This window comes from Condylura cristata, unplaced genomic scaffold (genome assembly GCF_000260355.1).
Source record: "Condylura cristata isolate star-nosed mole 26May11 unplaced genomic scaffold, ConCri1.0 scaffold00001, whole genome shotgun sequence".
Taxonomy (NCBI): domain Eukaryota; kingdom Metazoa; phylum Chordata; class Mammalia; order Eulipotyphla; family Talpidae; genus Condylura; species Condylura cristata.
In genome coordinates, this window is record NW_004567102.1 from 66,685,009 (window position 1) to 66,691,008 (window position 6,000).

The 6,000-nt window shown below is 39.8% G+C and overlaps 1 protein-coding gene across 1 annotated transcript in view; it reads left to right on the plus strand.

The window, feature by feature from the left end:
* SMLR1 (small leucine-rich protein 1) overlaps window positions 1–6,000 on the plus strand; it is an 81,778-nt gene that overhangs the window by 65,818 nt on the left and 9,960 nt on the right.

Here is a 6,000-nt window from a genome sequence, read left to right on the forward strand (position 1 = left end):
TTGTTCAATATTATTATTATTTTCTCACTTGATCCTTTATACTCCTGCTATGAGTGAAACCATCTGGTATTTTTCTAAGGTTAATTTTTTTAAAAGATTTATTTATTTATACAGAGTTGGGGTACAGGCTAGAGGTGCAGGGGCAGTGAGAGGTTGCACCAGAGACAGACTAGGGAGCAGATCAGGCAGATTAATGAAGTACATTGCTGAGGGGAAAAAAGGGTGAGAGAAGAGGTCTGTGGAGCCATGTGGGTCACCTCCGGGGTGGGGATTGAGCTTGCACTGAAGCAGCTGTGTCCAGCTTACAATGCTGCGTCCTAATCTTTTGTGCCACCAGGGAGGGTCCTCAATAAAGTTAATTTTTCTTAAAGTATTCTTGAAATGGAATCAAATTTTATGTAGCCTTACTTTATTGTTCTTCAATCCATAATGAGGTAACTTATCTGTTATTGTGAAAATATGAGAAGAAAAAAATTTTGTGGAAGCAATTACTGAAACCATATGGTTTTCTGTTTTTTTTTTTTAGGAGTTAAGACAATATTAGCAATATCATTTTATATGTCTGTAAAAAGCCTTATCTCTGTGTACTTTGTATTATTATGTATCTATAAAATGCCATTTTATAGCAGTATCTGTACTTGGCAAATCTCTTTTTACTTGGCTTAAATGTTAACTCTGGCATACAGGCTCTATTATAGATCTCTCCCAATTCTGAAATTAGGAGCTTTTGCTAACCAGCTTCAACACGCGTGCTCACACACACACACACACACACACACACACACACACACTCTCATGTATGAGTTCAGGAATCCACTGTCTAAGTGGATGTCTGTCCTGTGTTCCCCAAGAGGAAAGCTGGGAACTGAGCAGCTGGATAAACACCCATGAAAAGTATGTCCCAATTTCTTTGTAGGGGCAGTGGGTAAGATAAAATAGGACTGCCAGATGGCTACAACTCATTACTGCCTGGCAGCAGTTAGGGTGGAATGAGAGTGGATTAATCAGCATTCAGGAGGAATGAATGGCAAGGGGTGATGTGTGTTGATGCTATTTTAGTTCAAGTGAAATTAAACCTGTAGAACTGACAACATGCATTAATCTCCCTATAGCCTCCAGTAGCTGGGCAAATGAGTTCCTAGTTTCTTTATACAAACAGCTGTTATTTTCCTGTTACTACCTTGGCAAAGAGTACTAGTAGCCTGGCAGGTTATCCTTTGTAATTAATACAGATGTGTGCATTATACTGACTTGGCTAAGAAGAGAACTTAGCCTAGACTGTGGCAATGAGTCTCTAACCTGCAGCTCTCTGACAGAAAGCAGAGTTCAGGCTAAGCAACAGCCAGATTTGTCAATCATCTCAGACACTCAGGCTTATGTAAACATCATGGATCTACTATGTGTGATATTGTAGTTGTTACAAAGACTTGCCTCTAAAGGGAAATTGAAATAAAATGGTGGTTTTTAAAATGTATTCTGATATATATTCAAAGTTCAGCCATGGTTCTGTAAAGGCATTATATTGAATTCTCTCCTCTGGGATATGTTTAAGAAAAAAGTAATACAGAAAAAGTTTGACTCCCCATTCAAAATAACAACATAAAATCAATTGATGATTTTAAGTTAAATTTAATTATTGGCTCAGTTAAATTTTTGTTTAAAAGTTTTTTTTATAAAAAAAAGATTTATTTATTTGTGTATACAGAACTGGGATACAGGCCAGAGGTGGTGTGGCAGTGAGAAGATTCACCAGAGACAGAGTGGGGAGAAGAACAGGCAGATTGATCAAGCACACTGCTGAGGGGAGCAGGGGTGGTCAGGAGAGGTCTGCCCTGCCATGTGGGTCACTTCCGGGGCAGACAGGGATCAAACTCATGCAGAAGTGGCTTTAGCTTCTTAGTGCTGTGCTCTAACCTGCTGCGCCACCAGGAAAGGCCCTAAAATGGTTTTTGTTTTAAAAAAAAAAAATTCTCTATTTTGGATACTATAGCCAGATATATTTGTAAAAATTATGAAAATTTTATGCTATTAATTTCATAAATGCTAGCTGAACCATCCCCATCAGGGAAAGCTGCAAAGACAGAACTGTGAATGAACCACAACTAACTCCCTTGTTTTTGTGTTTTCATTTCACCTTTAACTTTTTTATTATTACTTTTGTGGTCAGACTTTTAATGAAGTAGCACCTTCTTACCTGTCAAAGCCACATGATTTCCATGATTTCTGAACCATTAATTTTGTGTTGAATGTAGTGCCAAATGATACCACTTTAATTGATGTGGGCTAATGAGCCAGGTGCACAGTCCAGTTAACAAGGGCCCGCACATAGCCTCACCCTGGGACAGTCAGTGATCTGGTATGTGGTAAGTGAATCTTCATTCTAGCGAATCCGCACCTGTATAATGAAGGCAAAACACTTCTTTTGAAAGTCTTTAGCTTTGTTTTTTGTATTGGCTCTGTAGCTGTACATAATTTGCTAGTACATATACTTGTCAATGATCTTTGACACCTTCTGCTGATGGACTTCAGAGCCTTCATTGCTCTATGGTCTGTCATTGCAATGAGTCGTTATATATGACTCAGGCACACAAAAGGCAAAGTGCAGGTTTACTGGCTTGGTATTACTAGGTCAATAGATCACAATTACCTGTTGGAGGTTTTTGCCCAGCTATCATCATGTGTAAAATGGACAGTACAAGAGTAGTTTCTTAGAGATTTTACCCCCAAATGTCACACTCTGCCATCACGTGTGCCTTAAATTACCATGTAAAGCAACAATGTAGAGCCTTCACAATTAGGAAGTCAACAAGAAAGTTTAATTCCCAACATAATACATCTCTGTTTTAAGAGATGTGTATTTTCCAGGGATATTATGATCATTCCCACTACATACTTAAAAAAAAAATTCCTCTCATTTTATGGGAGCAAACTGCTTGCTCTCTAAGGAACTCCATCCAGAATTCTGGTCAAGTCAAACATTACCAACATTTCAAATGTCTCTATTTTTCTATAGCTTCTATCCTTACTAAGCAACCAGTTTGTGAGGATATAAAATGGTATCACAACTTTGGAAAATATTCTGGCTATTTCTGAAAAAGTTCAATAAACATCTACCATATCATCTAGCCATTCTACTCAGTATTTACCCAAGAGAAATTAAAATACATTTCTGTATAAAGACAGAAATGTTCATAGAAGTTGTATTTGTATCAGCCAAAAAATGGGAAAGAATCCAAATAAATGTTCACCAACAGATGAATAGTTCAACAAATGGATAGCCATACAATACATTCTATTCAGCAACACAAAACAATGAATTATTGCTACACACAACAAAAGGGATGATTTTCAAAACAATTAGGTCAAGTGAAAAAAACATAAAAAAAGATATACTGTATGATCACATTTATATAAAATTCTAGAAATGCAAACTAATGTACAGAAACAGGAATATAGACCAGTAGCTGACTGAGGGTAGGGGGAGCAGGAAGGGGTAAGAAACAGGGTTAGAAAAGCATCTAGTCCATTTGGGAAACGCTACAAAATACTGCAGGCTGGGTGACTATAAGTGACAGAAAATGTGTTGCTTACAGATCTGAAATCTGGAAGTTCCAAGTCAGGATGCCAGCTTGACCACACGAGGGCCCTCTTCTGGAGGTCGTACACTTCCTGTTGCCTCAGGAGGTGGGAGGAGCTACATTGCTCTCCACAACCTCTTTTATGAGGATACTAGTCCATCCACTAGGGTTCTAGCCTCCTGACTCAGCACTTCCCAGAGGCCTACCCCCTGATTCCATCACCTTTGGGGTTTAAGGTTTCAGTGTATGAATTGAGTTGTGTTCTGCAGGACCTGCAGCCTGTCTCTTTTCTTCTCATTGTTGTGCAGTCATTCTAGGCTGGGTAGACTTATCACTGGTTACAGGGCAGCCCAGTTGTGGGGCCTCAACCGTGTGCTTAAAATTCAGTTGTACTGCAGACACACACAAAAGGGTCAATAATGGGTTTATTTACAAAAGGGGAAAAGAAAAGTAAACAACCCAGGGAACGAGAGAGGAATACAAATTAACTGGTTGATTTGGAGCTCTGGTAACAAACTAACTGATAGCCCCCAGTCACATGGTCCCGAGAGTTGTTTCCCTCAGCAAGCACGAGACCACCATAGAAAATGGCTCTCTATTTCTCCCACAAAGTCCCAGAATGCCTGCTTAGCTCTGCCCTTGAGTCCTCACCATTCTCTCGTTGGTACTGCTGGGAGTTGTAGTTTCCAATCACTGGAGTAGAGGGTGGAGTACATAAAACTCTGCAAAATTCCTTTAGGACATCCTTCCTCTTAACAGTTCCAACAAAATTCAAAGAGAATTTTGGTGCAGGGAAGACAAAGAAGGGGAGGCAACAGCTTGAGCCCTCCTCTCCCCTAGGATGACGCTGCCTTTTTATCCATTTGGGTATGCACATTGGCACATGCATGCACACCCATTCTCCAGGTGTCCACAATCAGGCACGCAAGCCCCACACCCACACGCCTTCTGTGTTAACACAACAAAAACCATAGGTGCTAACCACAGAGGCTAGTGGCATAAAGAGCCTGGTTAATTCATTTATCCTACACTCAAGTAACCTTCCTGAGCAGCCACACTAGCCCTCCACCCAGACACTGGTAACTCCTAAATCTCCCCTGCAAACCATGTCCTCGCTCTTGAACTCCATGGTTCCACCAGGTTCCCTATGAACATCTCTATACCACTTCTAATCCACTGAGTGAAAACTACAAATCTTCCCCTATCTGGTCTCAGTTTGTAGAACTACCATCTCCCCAGATACCTGAGTGAACATAGCAAAGTAAATAGGAGCGCAGACTCTGGATTTAAATCCTAGCTTTCTGACTCACTATATATGTGTCTTGGATTTACCTTTCCATGTCTTATTTATTTGCATAATGAGTCTCTTCCTCACAGTTACTGTGAAGATTAAATACAGTGATAAATATAAAATGTTTATAGTGTCTGACACATAAGTGTTCAGTAATTATTAGATAGTATCATTGGCAACATCTACCTCTATGTCTAGTTATTTACCAAGAGCTGTTCATGTCATCTCTGCAGATTCCCTATTCTTCTTTCCTTTACCTCTATTGTCCTTATCTCAGACTCATTACAACTTGACACCACAATGAAACAGCCTACTCTGATCTCTTCTCTCTTCTTTGTGCTTTAAAGCACCTAAGAGTTTCCTGAAGCCAGATCAGATCATGCCCGTCCATGCAAAACACCTGTGATTTCCCAAGTTTCACAGCCCTTAGAGGGCATTCAAAGGGCTGTAAACATTGACATAACCCCATTTTCATCTTCAATTATTAAGACGATCTTTCGCCTGATCCCCAAGTCACCTAGTTATTCTCAAAAAGTCTCCAAAAAGCTGGCCCTACCCTATGTCAGATATTGATTGAAGGCTTTCCTCAGCTTCCCACCCCAAGGCCAGCTCAAATCTCATCTTTTTAATGAGCTTGGTTCACTTCCCTAATTAAAATTAATCACTCTCTCTTCAGCACTTCCATTGCCCTTTCTATGTCAACCTAGACACTACATTATTGTCATTTGTATATTTGCCTGTTCCTCTTACGTTGTGTAGTCTTCAAAATAAGGCTTGCTAAATGGAATGAAATGGAAAGAAAGAACATGACAAATAGTCTGGCCAACAGCTGCCTCACATCTTCCTGTCAATGGCTCTGCTCCTGGAGGCACTTTGTAGATTGACATTTTACAAATTAGCATCCTGCTCAAGCTGAAAGAGTACCAACGAGACATGGCATGGAAGGCACACAGGAGTAACCAAACAGCACCACTCCTGTGCTGCAAGTAAAATAATCATAACAAATGCTGGGTTAATATTGGGTGTTCTGATGGCTCTTTTCTTTTATATATTTTTTAATATATTTTTATATCAGTCTTAATTTTCATACAATGTATGCTTTATCATCTTGTGTATGGTCCCCAAGGAGTT